This window comes from Dryas octopetala, chromosome 1, assembly GCF_963921425.1.
Source record: "Dryas octopetala chromosome 1, drDryOcto1.1, whole genome shotgun sequence".
NCBI lineage: Eukaryota > Viridiplantae > Streptophyta > Magnoliopsida > Rosales > Rosaceae > Dryas > Dryas octopetala.
In genome coordinates, this window is record NC_141366.1 from 9757705 (window position 1) to 9779650 (window position 21946).

At 33.3% G+C, this 21946-nt stretch overlaps 1 protein-coding gene and 6 long non-coding RNA genes across 8 annotated transcripts in view; all 7 read right to left on the minus strand.

Annotated features, from left to right (window-relative positions):
* Nucleotides 1–21946, minus strand: part of LOC147297561 (inosine-5'-monophosphate dehydrogenase 2-like) — a 59584-nt gene that overhangs the window by 20218 nt on the left and 17420 nt on the right. The gene's annotated exons all lie outside the window — the stretch shown is intronic.
* LOC147297565 (uncharacterized) lies at nt 59–1102 on the minus strand. The gene is made up of 3 exons (XR_015120051.1): nt 795–1102; nt 372–433; nt 59–114 (listed from the first exon to the last, which is right to left on the minus strand). It is a non-coding gene; the product is annotated as an uncharacterized LOC147297565 (long non-coding RNA).
* On the minus strand, nt 1301–2963 carry LOC147297566 (uncharacterized). Its single transcript, XR_015120050.1, has 3 exons — nt 2678–2963; nt 2364–2570; nt 1301–1411 (listed from the first exon to the last, which is right to left on the minus strand). It is a non-coding gene; the product is annotated as an uncharacterized LOC147297566 (long non-coding RNA).
* Nucleotides 5246–8039, minus strand: LOC147297567 (uncharacterized). Of its 2 annotated transcripts, XR_015119842.1 has the most exons (4): nt 7547–8039; nt 7343–7443; nt 6494–6548; nt 5246–5907 (listed from the first exon to the last, which is right to left on the minus strand). It is a non-coding gene; the product is annotated as an uncharacterized LOC147297567 (long non-coding RNA). The 2 variants fall into 2 exon arrangements; XR_015119841.1 differs by lacking the exon at nt 6494–6548 and having other exon boundaries at nt 7547–8037.
* On the minus strand, nt 9234–10002 carry LOC147297568 (uncharacterized). Its single transcript, XR_015120097.1, has 3 exons — nt 9866–10002; nt 9621–9716; nt 9234–9395 (listed from the first exon to the last, which is right to left on the minus strand). It is a non-coding gene; the product is annotated as an uncharacterized LOC147297568 (long non-coding RNA).
* Nucleotides 13962–14679, minus strand: LOC147297569 (uncharacterized). Its single transcript, XR_015120912.1, has 3 exons — nt 14541–14679; nt 14305–14385; nt 13962–14095 (listed from the first exon to the last, which is right to left on the minus strand). It is a non-coding gene; the product is annotated as an uncharacterized LOC147297569 (long non-coding RNA).
* Nucleotides 16612–18917, minus strand: LOC147297570 (uncharacterized). The gene is made up of 3 exons (XR_015120013.1): nt 18770–18917; nt 17032–17127; nt 16612–16820 (listed from the first exon to the last, which is right to left on the minus strand). It is a non-coding gene; the product is annotated as an uncharacterized LOC147297570 (long non-coding RNA).

The following is a 21946-nucleotide window of genomic DNA, read 5'->3' on the forward strand; positions in this document are numbered from 1 at the left end:
AAAAAAATGATTTGACAACATGTTTATGTGTTTATTAACATTATTGTTTAGGTACCTTCTCACCCTGCACAACCACCTTGTGAGTCTTGCAATTTGTGCTCACATCTTCAACCCCTAAAATTAAACACAAACAACCCATTAACATAAATCTCAAAACATAAATTACTTGTTCCTTAAATATAAGATGCAAGAATAGAAGCTAGGGGAATTTTCCTTGACAAACATATTTGTTTCAATATTCAGTTCAGCCATATGCATTGCACTCATCACTGTATTATTCAATGGCACCAACAAAACAAACTCAGAAAAACAGCACGTAACGAGTTCATAAAATCATAAGCTAAAATGCGACCATGTGATGTCTTGTATACCTGCAAATGCATGCCTAGATTAACTCAGCCACATTGAAATTTGGAAATAGATTGAACACATCCTGCAATTTCAACCAAAACAAACATGGATGGAAACAATGAATTCACTTAATCATAATATACTTGATTTTATACTAAACATATTATTCATACTTATATTAAACACATTAAGACTTTTATACTAAGAAAATAATACAAAATTGTGAATTAAGACTTTTATACTAAACAGATTATTCCTACTTATATTTCATATTAAGTAAGCAATCGCTCTTACAACTTGTATATCTTCACAACACTACCCAAATAGATAGTAGAAAAGACAGTCACCATAAATTCTCAAAGTAAGAGAGAGAGGGAGAGATAGAGGGAGTGAGAGAGAGAGAGAGAGAGAGAGAGAGAGAGAGAGAGATAGATAGATAGTACCTTCAGGTAGACCTCCTCTTGCCAATTGTCTAGATGTGAAATCTATTTCTCAAATGTGGAAGTCAGTGTTCCTATTAAACAAGTAAACAGAACATGCAAGCACTAGTCAATTGAAAAACTACAAACGTTGTGGTTATATATATGTAATTCGACAAAGTGTCTTCAATAAGATGAATAGATATCCCAAGAAGTGAAACTTTCTATGTACAAATTCTGAAACAAGAATAATCAAGGTAAAAGTCCAACTTCCATATAATTCCAGAAAATGACAATGATTTCATTTAATAAAAAAAAGGACATATTTAAGATATTTTTACTGCACATACATACACTTCCTAGAAGCTATCTAATACAGTCCTATTTCATAGTTTGTAAATGAAGCAGTCAAATGTTTCATAATATATTGCAACAAGTTAACAACTGCAAGAGCAAAGAAATTATTGCATTGATAAAAGATATGAGAATCCAAAAAAAAAAAAAAAACCTGCAAGAGGAAAGAGACTATAGGCTTCATAATGAAGAGAAAGTCATGTCAATCAATAGACATTACTATTGACCTTCAGCAATCACTCAATCTTCTCATCTTTTTTAGCAATTGTGTGCTTGAAGGATGCTACCTGCAAGATTTAATAGATAATTACAAATTTTGATTAAGAGATGCATAAAAGTAAAAACATTTAGTGAAAAGAAGATTACTTTTTACGTAAAAAGATTAGGTAGACACAATATAGTAACAGGATAATTTCAATAAGAACATATACATCTCACTTGACTGTCTACCATGGCTTCAAAATGTACCATGGGCTTTAAAGTTAAGTTAAAGTAAAACTTTCAATTTGTTCTCCCTAAAGCAATACTGTCTTTCAACTAGTGCAAAGTTTAGTTAATGAATATTGACACCCAAAAAAAAGTGGAAAAGCTAAACAGTGCATGCATTTCCAGTTTATGGATGTCATCATATGAATTGTAGACCCAGCCTACAAGGGTGCTCAACAAACCCATCCTACGCATGATCTCATACCTTCCAGTTATTTAGAAATATTGCTCTCCACCTGATCAAGTTTCTGAATAATTTCAACGGAACCTCATCATCGTAAAGTATATCTAATTTTAAACCTTCATGGAAAATAAAATAGCCTAACAAATCAGCCCCACTTACGTACTCCTCCTCCCCCCCCCCCCCCCCTTTCCAAGATTTTGAAAAGAAAAAGAGCATAAAAACAAACCCCACTTTTCTTTTTCCTTGCACAAATTAAAAAGAAAAAAGGGAAAGCCATAACTATTCACTACAAATGAAAAAACTCTTATTGCCACACGAAAAAATAGTACGCAATCAATTAATTGGAAAGGTAGTAATCCTTCATATATCAGAGGTCAAAGAAAAGATGATATTCAGAATCAATAGTAAAGAAATAAAGGTGTGCACTGTGATAATCCTTCATATATTCCTAAATTGTCCACTCTTTAATAAAACTAATGCATGTAATTGTCCCCTGTGCATAGTCATAGTCAAACTTATTCCTAACAAAAACAAACACACAGAGGAGAACCTTAGAAAAATGAATATACCGATTCTCCTTTTGATTTAGCAGTGCCAATTTGTTTTCATACTCTGCTTCCCAGATGTCAGTGGTGCACAGGGATAAAAGGGATTTGGGATTGAAGTTGAAAAATCACATAATTCAACCTGCATAAACACAGGTCATCCCTGCGCAGAAATATTTGTCATTCAACGTGTCTTGGCTTCAGTTAAATTGCTGCAAGTGCCTGTTGAGCCTGCATAAATTAGTTCAAAATCCAAATATTAAATTCATGAAAGAGATGGAGAGTTTGACATATGAATAAATCTACAAAATCAAATGTAAACAAATCGAAGCCCTAACCTGGGTGAGCGAGACAGCGTCTGAGTTTTACGGTTTCTGCGAGATCGAAACTCGGTGAGATAGAGAGTCAGCGTGAGTTTTCTGGGTTTCTAGGTTTCGAAACTCAGTGAGAGAGGGTCTGAGTCTTCTGGTATGATGGGCGATGGACGTGCTAGGATGGGTTTCTGAGTTTTCTGCGTTTTTTGTGGGAGGATGGCGAAAGGGTGGCCAAGCGAGGATTGAACGACAGTGCCAGGACGGCGAGAGAGAGTCGAGGGCGGCGAGCGAGGGTCTGGGCGAGGCTACGTTATTTATTTTGAATGGAGAGTGAAATGAGCGGAAGTTCTGTGTGATTTGGGTTTTACCACTTTTTTGATGCATCCCTCAAGAAAGTGGTAACTCTGTCAAGATTTGGTTACTTACCAAATTTTGACTATGAGTTACCACTTTCTTGAGGGATGCATCAAAAAAGTGGTAACTTCACAAAACTGCCTAAAACCCAAGTTACCACTTTCTTGATCTTAAATTCAAGAAAATGGTAAATTCACATCAAGAATGTGGTAACCACCTACGCATGCAACTGTATATAGATGAAAAGGCAATTGCATTCTCTGAGTATTAAAAACTACCTCCTGTTTGCCAATCCGGTTTGAACATGCAATCACAAAATTATATCTTGACCAAACTTACCATTTTCTTGATCTTTTTTCTCAAGAAATGGTAAAATTTTCTCAAGAAATGGTAAGTTACCACATTCTTGATCAAAGTTACCATTTTCTTGAACCAATCCTCAAGAAAATGGTAACCAAATCAGCCAAGCAAAACACGTTACCAAATTCTTGATCGTTCGATCAAGAAAATAGTAACTTGGTTCAAGAATGTGGTAACAAAGGCCAATCTTGACCAAAGTTACAATTTTCTTGATTTTTTTCCTCAAGAAATGGTAACATTTTCTCAAGAAATGGTAAGTTACCACATTCTTGCTCAAAGTTACCATTTTCTTAAACCAAACATCAAGAAAATGGTAACCAAATCAGCCAAGCAAAACACGTTACTACTTTCTTGATCAATCGATCAAGAAAATGGTAACTTGGTTCAAGAAAGTGGTAACTCAGCCTAAGCTTGACCAAACTTACCATTTTCTTGATTTTTTTCCTCAAGAAATGGTAACTTTTTCTCAAGAAATGGTAAGTTACCATTTTCTTTATCCAAGTTACCATTTTCTTGAACCAATCCTCAAGAAAATGGTAACCAAATCAGCCAAGCAAAACATGTTACCACTTTCTTGATCGTTCGATCAAGAAAATGGTAACTTAGTTCAAGAATGTGGTAACTAAGGCCAATCTTGACCAAAGTTACAATTCTCTTGATTTTTTTCCTCAAGAAATGGTAACATTTTCTTAAGAAATGGTAAGTTACCACATTCTTGATCGAAGTTACCATTTTCTTGAACCAAATATCAAGAAAATGGTAACGGAATCAGTGAAGCAAAATACGTTACCACTTTCTTGATCAATTGATCAAGAAAATGGTAACTTCATTCAAAAAAGTGGTAATCCAGCCCCAGCGTGACCAAACTTACCATTTTCTTGATTTTTTTCTCAAGAAATGGTAACTTTTTCTCAATGAATTGTAAGTTACCATTTTCTTAATCCAAGTTACCATTTTCTTGAACCAAATCTCAAGAAAATGGTAATTTCATCACTGGGCCAAAAAAACGTTTCGCACTGCAACTGTGTATACACGAAAGGGCAATTGCATTCTCAGAGTGCTAAATACAAGCTCCTGTGTAACAATCAGGTTTTGACATGCAATTCAAAATTACACTATTTGACAAGTCTGGAGACGCGCCAGAGGTTCATTTTTTTTTCAACTTGGGTGGGTTAATTTTATATTTTGGGCGAGGATGGAATTTTTTTGGTTTCAATTTCAATATTTTGTGTTTTAATTTTTTTGTTTTAGTGATTTTCAGTTTTAGTTTTTTGAATTTTAAATTTTGTAGGGGGTTTTTTTTAGATCAAATTTTTTAAGGTATTTAGTATTAACAAGTTTAATTAAAAACCTTATACTAAAAGTCTAAAACTATATACATTACACATTTACATGTGTTTTACATTTTTAATAATATTGTATCAAAATGTTTAAGCATTCTTGAGTTGGGTAAAATTTGTTGCATATCAAGTACCCAAAAGTGCCAATACATATTTTGCCAATACACATGCTTGTATTTTGCTGCCCTTTTATGTATTAACCAAAATCTTTTTCTGTTTTTTAATCATTGAATAATGCTGTTATAATTGGGATCCTGAGCAGTCCCTGTCGAATCGTTTAAAATCATTTCAACAGATCAAACGCAATGGATGAATTGTCAAAAGAACAAAGCAAATGCCATTTGTTTTTTCAGCCCAACTGATATCCAAAACAAGATTGGAAATCGTAATCAAGTTTTTTCGATGTATAAAACCTCCTGAAACTGATATAAATAAACAAGATTATACATGTCAATTTTTAATGGGATTTGGATGTTATAAATGTTATTTATATTCCATTCTCTCATAAAAATCCACCCATTCAACAAAAATCCATCCATTCATAAAAAATTTCATCCATTCATTTAACTAATCAATATTTGTTCAAATACATGTTCCAAAAGCACGGAGAGTTTCAGAGACCAATTTTGATCCTTGGAGAACATAATGGGACCATTGGAAGTGGTTTGGAAAATATCAGCAACTAGCTTGAACACACTTGGTATGAAATACTAGTCAATCTTCATGTGTTGATTGCTGAGACGTTGCAGACCACACAATGGCAAGATACTCTGCCTCTGCAATAGGTCTGGAGGCAAGGTTGCTTCTTCACACAATTTTAACATGAAGATATACATTGAGCGAACAGAACTACCAACCCAATCTGCATTCATTAATTTGTTTTCAATAATAGAGCCTTTTAGATCCCAATTCAAAAACTTCATGAGATAGCAAAGAAATACATAAGATAGCACAAGATACATGATTATTCAATTATAACTGCTAATTATAACTGCTGAAAATGGCAACAAAACAAGTAAGAAAGTACTGTGTGACATTTACTAAAGAAATCGGAATATTAATGTGTGATTTAACTTCTCAGTGTTATCTGCTATATGATACTTAGGTTATACCAGACAGAAGGATAAAAGAGTAGTACTTATCTCAGTGGTATAAGCTTCTGTGCTTCTTTTCCTCAGTTTGTCATGCTGGTCAATAATTCTGGAAAACAGAGAAAAGAAAAGTGGTAAGCATGCTAAATACTTGCTAAAGAAAAGTGGTAAGCATGCATATACTTGCTAAAGTGGGAGACTTGAATATATTGTGCCCTGGAAGAATTTCATGCTCATATATTGTCTGAACACCCATGCCCAAAATTTTTAACCATGGAATAGATTTAGTCTCTAGTTGTTAAAGTCAAAAGCGGCTGCCAAGTCCATGCAAAAAGTCTGAATTACTAGTGACCTTCCCATTTCTTAGCAAAAACTCAGATGAAGGGCCTTCGTTTTCTCTTCTCTACCTCTCTACTCCAATTTTTAGTCATGAATTTGACCAGTGCAGCTGATACCATATCTCCATCACAATTCATCATAGAATGTTTTTGCAGCATTCTTGTAACAATCTCATAAGAATAAATTCAGTATCACATATAATCATTTACTTCAAAAAAAAAAAATGTAAAATCTTGTAAAGAAACATGAGCTGACAAACATAAACGGAGCATTAAGACAGGAGCTCTGCATTTCATGAAACCTAGAGGTGTGGAGGTCAATTGTTGAACTCTTAGAGATTAAAATAAATGAATTACCATGAATCTGTTCCTTATGCTCAGTTGCAGTTTGAAACAATCCCACATTGAATATCTGACCATATTTTGATGAGTTAATAGATGATGCTATACATAATGCTTCAAAATATGAATTAAAAATGAACCACGTATGCAATTCAAACAGGTCGATAACATGTCATGCTATCACAGAATAAAAGAAGAGGTCCAGTGGCATGTTTTTGTATCAAGCACAAAGGTACAAAAACCATTTAAGCAATTATATGTAAGGTCCTATAGCATGTAGTTTTCACTACTTGCAGTGATCTACAATACCCGAGTACAGGACCCGAAAGGACGTATCTAAGCATTGTAAAATAATACAATGCTTAGATGGGAAAGAAATCTTTAATACAAATTTATTATTTAAGAAATAACCAATCAGAAATGGAGCCAATAAAGTAAGCCAGAAATTGTAATGCCCTACTAAGAATTGGTTGATTACAGGCACTGATCCAATCTACCATTTTCTTCTATTAAAACCTTGAACTAAATATAAAATTGGTCTTTCAATAACAATGGAAAAAAGCATCAACATCAGCAGATTAGAGAAGAGCAAGCACATGGCCATAGGAAATATGCTATCTACACAAATAATAGGAAAAATAAGATGCGGGATTAGCCTTTAACTCCAGAACAAACATACACAAAACTAAAACTTCAGACAATTTTTATCTCTCCCTGATAACATTAGATTCAGAGAACGTAACAGTACAGGTAATGCAGGTACACATAGTTGCACATATCATAAATTCCTGCATCAAGGCAGCATACAAAACTGTACCCATACATACCAACATGTATCCAGTTTAAGGATAGAAAAAAACATACCAACAGATCTTCCTCCTGGACTCTGTGCTGCTATATGTGAAAACCCAAATCGGGGAAAACACCAATTACATTTTCTGGCATAGCAAGAAAAACCAATTCCTCTGAAATCCATACAAGTAAGAGAATTTAAATACACAAATTTCAGAAAGCCATTGCAAGGTAATTGACAAGATTCACAATCTCTCTATGAGGACGCAATTATACCTCTGTAATGATCCGGTAGCGACCATGACCTGATACCTGATCCCCGAGAGAGACCTCGAAGCCGCTAGAAAACTCAGATCGCCGGCGAAGGGGTTGGATCTGTTCTCCTTTGATTCTCCTTCATGATTGAATTTTAGGTCTAAAGGAGGACACCCAGACGATCAGTGTGTCGAGAGGACGATGTCTTGGGTGGTCGGTGTCGCAACTCCGCCGGAGAAGGCGGATGGCCGTCACGAAGTTCAATCGGTTCATCGATTTCGACATGGTAAGTGGTAGACGAATATTTGGGGCCGATTTTGTCAACGTTACCGCCGGACGGCTGGGTTTTGATCGGAGAAAGGGTGCGGGAGAGAGAGGGTAAAGAAGCAGATGAGATTTGCGTTTTTTGTTTGCGACTCAGAAGGATTTCTTTTGTTTTGTTCAGTTACGTCTTTCTCTCTCATAATGGGCTACCGATTCAGCCTTTATTTTTTTTCTCAACCGTTAGATCAAATATATCTCATCTAACGGTCAAAAGGTTGAAGGCATCTAATACCTGCAGTTATGTTAGAATTTCCGATAGTGTTGCATATTACAGACTATTTCACTGATTTAGTCAACTACGGGGTTTTCACTACCATAAGGTAAAGTCAAACCTTTGTCTTCTAAGTTCGATGTTTCCAAGGATCTGATAGCAAGAGAGGCACCCATTTGAAAGGTACATTGCTTTAATTTAGTATATAGTGAAATTCAAGTAATTTAACCAAACAACACACATCCCATAAGCCATAACTAGTCAAATAATACTAAAAGTCCAATTTTTAAGAAAATGACTAGTTTTTGTGCATGCCCATACAGTACGCCTAACAGTAGTATACACACAGTTGAGGCCCACTAAAATAAAATGGATTTTATAAAATTGTGTTAGTCCCCAAGAATAAATTTGGTTAATGATGGGAACTGTACATTTTTTGGATATTTTCTAATGGATTATTTCCGTAAAATATTAACCAAATCGATAACTATTTAGTCATCTAAATTGTACAGACTACCTACAAACATTTTGTCACATAAAAAATAAATAATATCGATAATAATTAAATGGCTAATAATTTTGATTTAGTTGATTTTCTACAATAATGATATTTGTAGAGTATTTTTAGCTTTTATATGCAATTTTTAAAATGCAAATGCAACGTGCATCTACCATGTGTAGGTTGCAAATGCAGGTTGTATCAACAGCTCTGGAGCGCTCAACGCAAATTTTGTCTTAAAATGTGAGTATTGAGCCAAATAAACTGTGAGTTAAGTTTCTTTTTCATTTTGGTACTGTAAATAAAATACCCAAATTTCTTTTAAGGTAATCAATCATATCATGTTTCATTTCTTTTATGAGCATTTTGTGCTCTTGGGGTACGAAAAGAGCAACACACAGATAAATTGAGCTTGGCTGAAAGCCTAGCTAAAACCCTCCTTCCAGAAAGAAAGAAAAAAAAAAAAAAAAAAAACGAAAAAGGAAATATATATGCTCGGTGCATACATGTCTCATTATGCATGCATGTTTACATTTCCACTCCGATTTTTAGACACTTGCCTTGAGTTGCTGGCAAGGTATATATATATATATATATGCTGAAATTCGACCTCGATCGATCATTTATTCATTAAAACTTAACAAATAACAATAAATTAATAATATTAAATCCATGTGAAGCACCAATTGGTACATATAAACTTATTGATCATATATTATACATAAAGATTTGATGGGTATAATTAAAATACTCCATCATTATCTATGATCATGATCAATGCCGTATGCCATATATCCCTGCATCGTCTTACCGGGAAATCGCGGCAGGGGGTGGAACTGGAATAACAATAAATTAAAGAATATTAATTAATATATCATAATTAATGGACTTCTAAAAGACTAAATTAAAGTAGTCTTCAAAATAAAAATAAAATAAAAATGAATTGATGGTGGCTCTCTTTGTTGGTAATTGAAAGAAATAATTAAGCGCTAAATTTAAAAGAATAATAATATATCATGTTACAGTAGGAATTAGGAAACTAAATCAAATTTAAATCATACCTGAGGCAGAATGAGCTCCAGGGGAAGGATTTACTGGTGTGGCTACTGCTCTCTCATCCAAATTAGAAATCTTCACATGCAGCCTACTCTTCTCTTCTGCAATAACAATAATTAATTAAGAAAGAAACTTCAATTAATGATCAATTTAGATTACATATATATAATATACTAATTAATATAGTACGTGATGAAGTTATTATATACTAATTGAATTTTGTGGTATGTATGGGGATGGAGAGACTAACTGGTTTTTGGAATTTGGGAAGCAATATTGGCATATTGTGGGAACCTAGCAGATTCGACTAGTGTCGTAATAATATTGGATGATGACAAGAAAAGCAATAGAATGATGAAGGAGGAGAGCTTGTGATGAACCATTTTATCATACCATATAAGTTTTCATTCTTCGCTCCACCTCAATTTATATAAAATATAATGCATGTGAACGTGTACGCATACATACATACGACCATTCTATTGCATGTGCCAAAGTAGTCAAGGATAGATGTTCATGTTTATGTATACATGAAATTAATACTATATTTCTAATACAAGTATTGGGCTTCACTTGTACAAATAAATGAATTCCATCTTTATTAGAAAGAGTGTTTATATTTTCACTCATTTGTCTTATTTCCATACCCACTTTATTTTAACACCCCAAATTAAAGCCATTTCCACCTTCCATTATTTCTAAAATACTCTTTAATATACTAACTCAAACACACACCCACTTAATACTCTTCCCACCCCCTGAAACTATCATCCCACTCACCTATTTTTTTTCCTTAATTTCTTGCTTTAATATACCCTAATCTTATTTTGTCACCAAAATTTAAAATCAATGATATTACTCTTTCTTTTCTCCTATTAATTAGCTTTCCATTGAGGAGGAAGACTCCCCCCATATTGGGATTGGACTTTTATTACCAATTCAAATCAAATAGTATCATCGATTTTAATTTTTGGTAAGAGAGTAGAATTAGAGTTTATGAAAGAAAGAAATTATGAAAAAGATGGATAGGTGAGATAATAGTTTAAGGGGGGTGGGGATTTATACGAATAATGAGAGGTAGAAATAATACTTTTATATCTTTTTAAATTTAATAAGGAGTAGTGTACAAATAAGGTGGATAGAGAAATAAGACAAATTAAGGGGGTGAGAATATAAGCACTAACTATTAGAAATTTTGACATCGGTATAGTAAAAAAACAATAATAATTTAGATATTGGTACCAAAACACTAATAAACTTGATGAGAAAGACCCTATCCTAATAAATTGGTGTAAATAAAAAAATGGCAAATGCATCTCCCACATATGCATCTCCGTCAGATGCATCTCCTGCAAAGGACAAAATGGCAAATGCATCTCCTCAAATGACAAAATGTACATAGGAGATGCATCTCCCGTAGAGACTGATGCAGCGGTGGCAATTTTGGCATGCAATTCAATATTTTGGATTGGTTGTCCTTTAAAGCAATAATATTAGTGATTCAGCCTTTAAATCTAATGAACCCAAAAACTAATATGATACATCTAACATTACTCTTATTAAAATTTTGCGATGTTAATGTCCAAGTGATTTGGTCAACAATGATGTCTGAATTAATGGTGAGAAATAGCGGGTAGACCTGCCTATAGCCTCTGTCGTGGTCGAATAAATTTCAATGCTTATTCATGGAGTCTTTATGGGATAGTTGCTTGTTTGAGGATTGTATGCAGTACTCCATACATGTATATTTTGAAATGTTGTAGGTAACATGTATGTTGTAGGTAATACTAATAGAAAGTATACTAGATTCTTCCTTTACTTTTTGTCTTTTTTGGCCACTGATTCTTCCTTTACTTTTAATTTGGGCTGTGTACTTATTAAGAATATTCTAATGAATCTACTACATATATGGTTTAAGATTTAATAATAAAAATTCAACGATATAAAATAATATCGATAATAATGATTAAATAATTTTTAATTCAGTTAATTTTCTATAATAATAGTCTTTTAAATGGTACCGAAAAGATGAACAATTTTTTCTACTTTTGCTGAGTATAGGATAATTTTTCTTAAATAATGGATTATCACTTGAAACTTCTTATAAGATATTACAAATAGTCTTCCTCACACATGGCCTGTCAATTAATTGTCATAAGTTGAAGTCGTTGAAGGAATATGGGATTAATTGCTAATTTGCTAGTTTGTCTATGAATATTGAATTAATTGTCTACTTTGATCACCTTCGGAATATCATATATATGACCGGTCATCTCTTATATAAATATGTCTTCATTCAAGAAAAGTAAGGACGATATTGTTTGAGCCCATTCCACAATTTCACGAGACCATTTATTTCTTAGACATCTTGTAGGTAGTCGTACTAATTAATAGATACTGGCCGGATTCTCACAGCGAGCTTGTTTTGACATTGTTAGTTTTCTAATCGGAGTTTTGTATTACAATAAATTTAAGGATCTTCAAAATAATTCTTCAATTTACTGTAATACAAGGCTCAAACTAAAACTCAAATAATGTCAGAATAAGTAGAGAAGTCGATAACTATCAAACGATTACAAGTTGGACACTAAAATTAATGACAATACTTAAGAAGCAAGGAAATTAAAAAACACATGTTTTAATTAATAATTCATTCATTTGGCATACAACGGAGTATTGAAGGCAAGTAAATATCATACAAAGCAAGGAAGGTCTTTGGGGTATTAATATTATGACCGCACATCAAATTTGTTATGAGATTTTTCATGACAGTCCAAGTGATCTGATCAGTCAATGACTCATTAATGGCTGCCTGGTGTGCGTGGAATAAATCAAGCCTAGACTTTAAAGAAAATTAATTCATAAATTGATGGATGGAGGATTGCTCCGGTGTTGGTAGGGCCAAACTGGACCGTATACCATTTTATTGATAAGAGATGCGGTAAGTGATAGAGATTATTATATCATTTGTATTCAAATTTTGTAATTGGGAAACTCTGGCAAACACTAGATTAGATGATGAGAAGAATATTAGCATTAGGAGTACTATTAAGGGCATATTGTAGGAAACGCAAGCCTTGTGAACCATTTTATCAAACTATCATACGTAGTGCATGTATTAGCTTAATTTGGCTTCTCCATTTCCATGCATTATGCTTTACTTGCTTATATAATGCTAAGGAAGTTAAAAAACACATGTTTTAATTAATAATTCATTCATTGGCAATTTGGCATACAACGGAGTATTGTAGGCATGTAAATAAGCAGCCAAGCAGCTTACCCACACATCAAATTTGTAATGAGATTTTTCATGTCCAAGTGATTTTATCAGTCAATGACTCATTAATGCCTACGTGGTGTGCGTGGAATAAATCAAGCCTAGACTTTAAAGAAGATTTGGGCATGTTTAACAGTGCTTTTAGAAACCTTAAATATATTTTTGACTAATGTCTAAATAAATGTGCTTTGCTTGAATTTGAAAATAAAAAAATAAAAGCATTTTTGAATTATAAAAGCACTTGAAAGTACTTCATGAAGAAAGTGTTTGCCTAAGAAACACTTCCAAATACATTCACAATAAGCACTTGGATTTTTTTCAAAAAAATTTATATTTTTTTAATAAAAGCGCTTCTAGTGAAAACGTTATAAAAACCCTTCCTACAGAAATACTCTCCAACATGCCCAATTAACATATATTATAGGGGCCTCTCAATTAATTGTCATAATTAAATTGATGGAGGATTGCTCCGATGTTGGTAGGCCAAAACTGGACCGTAGCTAATTCCTTTTGGGCTTTTGGAATTTTGGACTTCGGCCCACGTAACCAGGAAGGGAGGTTCTTAATTATTAATACACTTAAAAAATATTAAGTTAAAGGACATTTTATTCACGTGCGCCCATCCATTAGCGAAAAAAAGCTGCCAAAGACTCGGTGCATTTGAAGCTAATTTAATATTTACATTTGTAATTTTTAGGGTATTTTAAACTTATGTATGTAGTTTTTAAAATACACGGTGAGTTAATTTCTTTTTTATTTTAGCTTTCTGGATAAGGTACCCAAATTTCATTATATAAGATAATCATATCATGTTTCTTTTGGGTATGAAATTAAAGAGCAACAACACACAGATCGATAAACTGAGCTTGGCTAAAAGCCTAAAACCCTCCTTCCAGAAAAAAAGAAAAGAAAAAGGAAATATGCTCGGTTAGCATTCATGTCTCATTCTGCTTGCATGTTTACCTTTCCACTCCGATCCGAAAGTATATATATGCTGACATTCGACATCAATCGATCATTTATTCATTAAAACTTGACAATAACAATGAATTAATGTGAAGTACCTATTGGTGCATATAAACTTATTGATCATATATTATACAAAAAGATTGATGGGTATAAATATACTACATCATCATCAAATCAATGATCGTGATCAATGCCGTATGCCAAATATCCCTGCATCATATCATGTGGGTGGAACTGGAATAAGAATAAATTAACAAATATGAATTAATATATATCATAATTAATGAACTACTAATACTAGTCTTAAAAGTAAAAATAAAAAAGATCGAATTGATGTTGGTAATTTGGAAGAAGTAATTAAGCGCTAAATTTAAAAGAATAATATATAATATATCATGTTAGAGTAGGAAGTAGGAAACTAAATGAAATATTATAAACCATACTTAAAGAAGGACTAGCTGAAGGTGAAGGAGCTAATGGTGTGGGTGCCAAAGCAATCTTCACATGCAGCGTATTCTTCTCTTCTGCAATAACAATAATTAAGAAACTTTAATTAATGATCAATTTAGATTACATATAAATATATATAGTATACTAATTAACATATATAGTACGTGATCAAGTTTTTATATATATAGTAATTGAATTGTCTGGTATGTATGGGGATGGAGAGACTAACTGGTTTTTGGAATTGGGGAAGGTAGTTGAGTGGGAGCAATATTGGAATAATATTGTGGGAACCTAGCAGATTCGACTAGTGTAATAATATTGCATGATGACAAGAAAAGCAATAGAATGATGAAGGAGGAGTGCTTGTGATGAACCATTTTTATCATATCATATAAGTTTTCATTCTTCGATCGCTCCTCCTTAATTTATATATAATATAATGCATGTGAACGTGTAGACATACATACGAATATACGATCGACCATTCTATTGCTTGTGAGTTGTGCCAAACTAGTCAATGACGTTTTGACTCGGCTAGCTGGCTTTGCGCGATTATAGGACGTCGTGACCGGTTTGCAAAAACACATTTTTCAAGATTTGGAAAATAAATCAGGATGGAGGAAATTGTTTGGATATATAAGTTATAACAATTATAATTAATAAACATACGGTTTTGGTAATAATAGTTAAATTCACTATCTATTTATTTAATTATAGTTACATAATCAAATTATTTTCAATTTAGTTGATTTTTTGTAAAAATGATCTAAAAAGTAAACGTTTTGATTATAAACCCACACTGCGAATAATAAGTTTTAATTGATTAAAATGAGATTAACACACAAAGGATCACCAGAGAATTAAAATTCAAAAAAGAGCGTCCCTTCCTAACTATGTCAATATCACAAACGGTTCCCTTTTTTTTTTTTTTTTGCCAAAAAAGGGTTTCTTATCTACTTATAAAAAACCTTAAAATTGAAACTTCAAGGTGTTGGAAGAGTTGGTTTGGAGGTATACCTGTAAACCCAAACACCCGAGTTTGAGTCTCTAGTTCGACTCTTGGAGTCAGGCAGCAAGAGAGGTAAAATCTCTTGTGAATCCCCAAGGTCCAGTGTAGATATATTGTCTACCTTAGACCTGCCAAAGAGATTAGTCTGATATGTGAAAGCTGTCACAGAACACCCTCGATTACAAAAAAAAAAAAAAAAAAAAAAAAAACCTTAAAATTGAATTTTTGATCATAATTGTTTTTTCTTTTTGATCTTCATGAAACTTGAATGAAGAAATATTTTCCTTTCCAGATACACAATGACAAAACCCGTCTCTTTTTGCAGTAAAGATCCAAACATCAAAATTTTCGATTGTTTGGAAGAGATAAAGGTATACAACAAAGCATAAAATCCAGATGAATTGACAAGTACAATTATAAACCACCGTGCCCAGCGAATCTATTTTTTTTTATTTGTATTGGTAACTTCTGAGATTTTGGATGAAACTTGATATTTTAGGATCCACTTCTGAGATTTGTATTGGCATTTTGAGCAAGCATGCATATATATTTTTTTAGATACAATGTGGGTTAAATTTCTTTTTTATTTTGACCTTCTAGATAAATTACCCAAATTTCTTTAAGGTAATCATATATATCATGCATGTTTCATTTCTTTTAAGAGCATTTTGTCCTCTTTGGGTATGAAAAGAGCAACACACAATAAACTGAGCTTGGCTAAAAGCCTAAAATCTGTTGAAAGTAATGTGGAGCAATGTCCCACATCGGTGTTAAGAGTAATGTGAAGCAATGTCTCACATTGAAAATTTAGAGCTTAACATATGTGCTGATAAGTCTTGAGCCTCTTCACCCATTGCCAATTGGTTTTGGGTTGGATGCTCTAATTCTATCATGGTATTAGAGCTTGGTTATCCGCGTGTAAGGCCCAACGGCCACACGTGCTCCCACGTCACCCAATACAATTTGTTCACGTGTAAGGCTCAAAATATCGCCACACGTGCGGGGGCATGTTGAGAGTAATGTGGAGTAATGTTCCACATCGAAAAACTAGAGCTTAACATATGTGCTTATAAGTTTTGGGCCTCTTCACCCATTGCCAATTGGTTTTGGGTTGGATGCTCTAATTCCATCAAAATCCTCCTTTCGGATAAAAAGAAAAGAAAAAGGAAATATATATGTTCGGTTAGCATCCATGTCTCATTATGCTTGCATGTTTACCTTTCCACTCCGATTTTTATACCCTTGCCTTGAGGTGCTGGCAAGGTACGTAAATATATGCTCAAATTCGACATCGATCGATCATTTATTCATTAAAACTTGACAAATAACAATGCATGTGAAGTACGTACCTATTAATTGGTACATATATATCAACTTATTGATCATATATTATACATAAAGATATGATGGGTATAAATATACTCCATCATCATCAATGATCGTGATCATTGCCGTATGTCAATTAAATATCCCTGCATCAAGCAGTTTCACCTGGAGGACCTGGAATAACAATAAATTAACAGAATTAAAATATATGTCATAATTAATGGACTACTAAAAGTAGTACGTCTTAAAAGTAAAAATAAAAATGAATTGATGGTGGCTTTCTCTGTTAGTAATTGAAAGATGTAATTAAGTTCTAAATTTAAAAGAATAATAATATATCATGTTACAGTAGGAAGTAGGAAACTAAATCAAATTTAAATCGTACCTGTAGCAGGATTAGCTCCAGGGGAAGGACTTACTGGTGTGCCTACTGCTGCCGCATCCAAATTAGAAATCTTCACATGCAGCCTACTCTTCTCTTCTGCAATAACAAATAATTAATTAAGCAAGAAACTTTAATTAATGATCAATATATTTAGATTACATATACATAGTATAATAATTAATATAGTACGTGATGAAGTTATTATATACTAATTGAATTTTGTGGTATGTTATTTCTGTGATAAGGCAGGACACCTCAAAAGGAATTGCACTAGGTATAAAAAGTGGGTAGAGAAAAAGGCAACTAAATGTAAATTAAATTCTGTTCTAGTTTGTTTTGAGTCAAGGTCTATAACTGTCCCTTCAAATTTCTGGTGGATTGACACTGGTTCTTCAATCCATGTTTCTACTTCTATGCAGGACTTCGTAAGCCAGAAGACACCAAGTAAAGAGCAAGCTTATGTCTTCGTAGGGAATGGCAAGAAGGTTCCAGTCCATGCAGTAGGAAGTGTTAGGCTTCAATTAGGTTAGGTTTTCAATTAGAATTGGAAAATGTTGCTTTTGTACCTTCCATGAGAAGGAATTTGATTTCAATTTCTCAACTAGTTAGGAAAAATTTCCATTTTGAATTTTCTGGTGTAGGATTTGATTTATTTCTAAATAAAGTTTTAGTTGACAATGGTTTTCTAGTTGATAATCTTTTTCAGTTAAATTGTGCTTCTAATAATTTCACTTTTAATGTTGATTTAACTTGACACAAACGCATTCAACATCATGAAATCTCTTTCAGATTGTGGCACAAGAGATTAGGCCACATTTCTAAGGAGAGAATGCAACTTCTAGTCAAAGAGGAGATTCTTCCTTACTTAGACTTTACAGATTATAGAGATTGTATTGAATGCATTAAAGGAAAATTGACAAACACTAGAAAACTAGGATCCACACGCAGTCAAGGACTTTTATAGATTATTCACACTGACATTTGTGGTCCTTTTCGAACTGAAACTCTAGAAGGTCATAGGTATTTCATCATTTTTATTGATGACTACTCAAGATTATGCTATCTCTACCTAATACCAACTAAATCTAGTGCATTTGAGGTGTTTAAAGTATACAAAACAGAAGTTGAAAATCAATTAAACTTAAAGATTAAGGTGTTAAGATCCGATAGGGGAGGAGAATACTATGGCAGGTATGATGAGCAAGGAAGACATCCTTCTCCATTGGCTCGTTATCTGCAAGATTGTGGTATTGTTGCACAATACACAAATCCTGGAACACCTCAGCAAAATGGTGTTGCTGAGAGAAGAAATAGAACACTAAAGGACATGGTTAGAAGCATGATCTGCAACACTGACTTGCCTAAATTCCTATGGGGAGATGCAATGCCAAAACCAGCCGTGAGTCTTCCTCTCTCTCTGTATCTCTATATGCACTGCCTATATGGGGTAGGATCTTTTATGCTTGTAATTGTACATAAGAGAGGGGACCCTGGCTGTATATTTATAGATGACAACTCCTAGGTTTCTTGCCCATAAAGAAATACCTGAAGTTAGCCTTATCACCTCTGGAGTCCATAACCTTATGCAATAGGTATTCCTTGTTAATTAGGATTCCTACTTCACCTTAAGTACCAGGCTGTACAAGTTAGTTTCCCACTTGAATTCTTAGTTTTATAAGTGATTAAATAGGTTGCTAACTCAAATAGGGTCTTACATGTATGGGATGGAGAGACTAACTGGTTTTTGGAATTTGGGAAGCAATATTGGCATATTGTGGGAACCTAGCAGATTCGACTAGTGTCGTAATAATATTGGATGATGACAAGAAAAGCAATAGAATGATGAAGGAGGAGAGCTTGTGATGAACCATTTTATCGTAGCATATAAGTTTTCATTCTTCGCTCCACCTCAATTTATATAAAATATTAATGCGTGTGAACGTCTATACATACATACGACCATTCTATTGCATGTGCCAAAGTAGTCAAGGATAGATGTTCATGTTTAAGTATACATGAAATTAATACTATATTTCTAATACATATTGGGCTTCACTTATACAAATAAATGAATTCCATCTTTATTAGAAAGAGTGTTTATATTTTCACTCATCTATCTTATTTCCATACTCACCTTATTTTTACGAGTTAATTACACTTACACTTCCTGAAGTTATTCCGTGAAAATTTCAGTTGGTAACTCGAGCTATTTTAAATGTTTATACATTTGGTGCATTTCAAATTGTACTTAATGGCATTCCAAGTCATGTTTTGACGTTTCCCAAGTAATACCCTAGAGTTTCTCTAGTCGTTTCTTAGAGCATCTCAAGTCGATCGTTTTATGAGAATTTTAGTTGGTAACTCGATGTATTTTAAATGTTTATACCCTTGGTGCATTTCAAATTGTATCTAGTGGCATTCCAAGTTATGTTTTGACACTTCTCAATTCATACCCTAGAGTTTCTCAAGTCGTTCCTTAAGGCATCTTAAGTCGTTTCTTAGGGCATCCTATGTCGTTTCTTGAGAATTTCTGTTCATACCTCGAAGGATTTTAAATGCTTAAACCTTTAGTACATTTTAAATTGTATCTAGTGACATTCCAAGTCATGTTTTGATGCTTCCTAAGTCATACCCTATAGTTTGTCAAGTCATTCGTTAAGGCATCTCAAGTCATTTCCTTAGGGAATCCCAAGTCGTTCCTTGAGAATTTCAGTTCGTAACTCGAGAGATTTTGAATGTTTATATCTTTGGTGCCACGTAGGAAAAATTTACTCCAACAAACTCTTCAAATGAACTCTTCAAAATAGTCAAAATAGTCAAATTTGAAAAGTGAATTAGGCTCTTCAAATGAAATTTATTATTAATTTAAAAGTTGTTTAACATTTAAAATTTAATATAATTATAATAAAAATCAAATTTTGTTTAAATTTGAAAAATCTATTAAAGTGAATATTTTTAACTGTTCAATATTAACTCTTTAAATTACCACATAAGTCAGCAAAGTGAGATTTAAAGAGCCTATTGGAAGTGCTCTAATAGCAATAAAATGAAGAAAATTATGTAAACAGTACTACAGTTCTTGTGAGCAATTTTATGATATATTTCACTCCTCTATTCCTGTCACACCCCAATCCTGAATAAAATCTAATATCTAGGAGTGAAGCGTGACTTACGTCTTAATCGCAGATTTATAAAAAAATTTCTACAATTAAGACGTGAGAAGAAAATAAAAATAAAATAAAATAAAATAAAATAATTGAAGAGACTAAGTAAAGTGAAAATGAAAAATAGACTTTATTTAGCAAAATACTATTCCAAGAGTACCATACTAGATGTTCATCTTCTTATATATTACAATGTATTGTTAAACAAACAAAACATAGTACTCCAGCAAATTCTCTAAATTTCCCTTAGATATTCCACATCATTGGTCATATTTCCGTCACCTGTATGATTTATTAGGGTGTGAGCTTTTAAGGCTCAGTAGGGTATATTGATCCCTCATGGCCAGTTATCACATTTAATCAATGTCTCAGTAAAAGAAAATAAATACAGATAATGATTTCAATTATATGCAATGAGAATGTGTGTACTCACTCCTTAACCATTCCCGTTGACACATACCCAAAACAAACAGGCCTACACGTCCCATACCGTGCATCCTTCCACTGTGGCCCCGAATGTCCCAAGTATGAGCCAACACCCGTCTGTCCCTTAAGCCCAAATATTTTGAATATAATTAATTCCACTTTTTCTTCAATAATTCTTCCACAAATCATGAGATCACCAGGTACATCTCCCTTTCTCCATGGTATCTCTAATAAATCACAAGACCACCAAGTTCATCTCCCTCTCTTCTTGGTGTCTCAATTAATCATTTTCTTAACCTTGTTCACAATCACACTTTCCTTATGCACTTGTGATTATGCATGTAAAGATAAACATTAATGCATGTATAGAGAAATTAAATAGTACATGCATAATAATAAATATCACAGACTTAGGAATTTCATAGTGCACACACAAGATTAATAATAAAAGCTTATTCACAAATATAGTGCACTTGATACATTTAATGAAGAAATAACATCACAAGTAATAAAGATAAATTATCACAAGAAAATAAATCACACAACATAACACAAGAATTAATTGTAATATAGTCCAATCATTGGGGAATTAGAGACCCTACCTTAATTTCTTGAGCACGAGTTCCTTCTTGGTCCGTTCCTATGTGTTCGGGTCTAAAAAGTTTAAAGAAATATAGTTTAGATATAATTTAATTAAATTTATATTTATTTCACTCTCTTTTTAAGGAGAGTGTAACTCACACTCTAACTTAGAGGTGTCGGATTGACGCGAAACTTGTACCAATGGACTCGTATCGAAAAATAGAGTTAGGAGGGTGAAAATTGGGCGAAAAAGGTCGCCGGAAACAGCCGCACGCGCCACCACGCGCCGGCGGTGCGAGTGGGGTGGCTGGCCGGGCACTGTTCATCGTCACTTTAAACAGCCCCTGTTTTTTTTCCAGATTTCCAGTTTTTTTATCTCATTTTTGACTCGACTTTTGACCTATCAAATGTTCACCAAATTGAGAAAAATTATACTTGTTTTAAAGCTCTACATCACCTCTTTACAACCATATAAAGAACATGAAAAACGGACGGTTAAAACTCAAGTTATAAGGCTCGAAAGGGGGCCATACAAACATGCGAATTTTCTGGAAAAATTTCCAGATTTTTCATACTTATTTGTTTTTCATTTTCCTTCAATTCCAAACCGCAAAACATGTTTCTAGGGCTATAATAAGGCTATCTACAACCTAATTTTTAGTTTTACAACATAAAAGAAAGGTGTGTAAATAAAATTATAAAACAACAAGTTTTAGAAAAAAAAACAATTTGTTAAGGACACC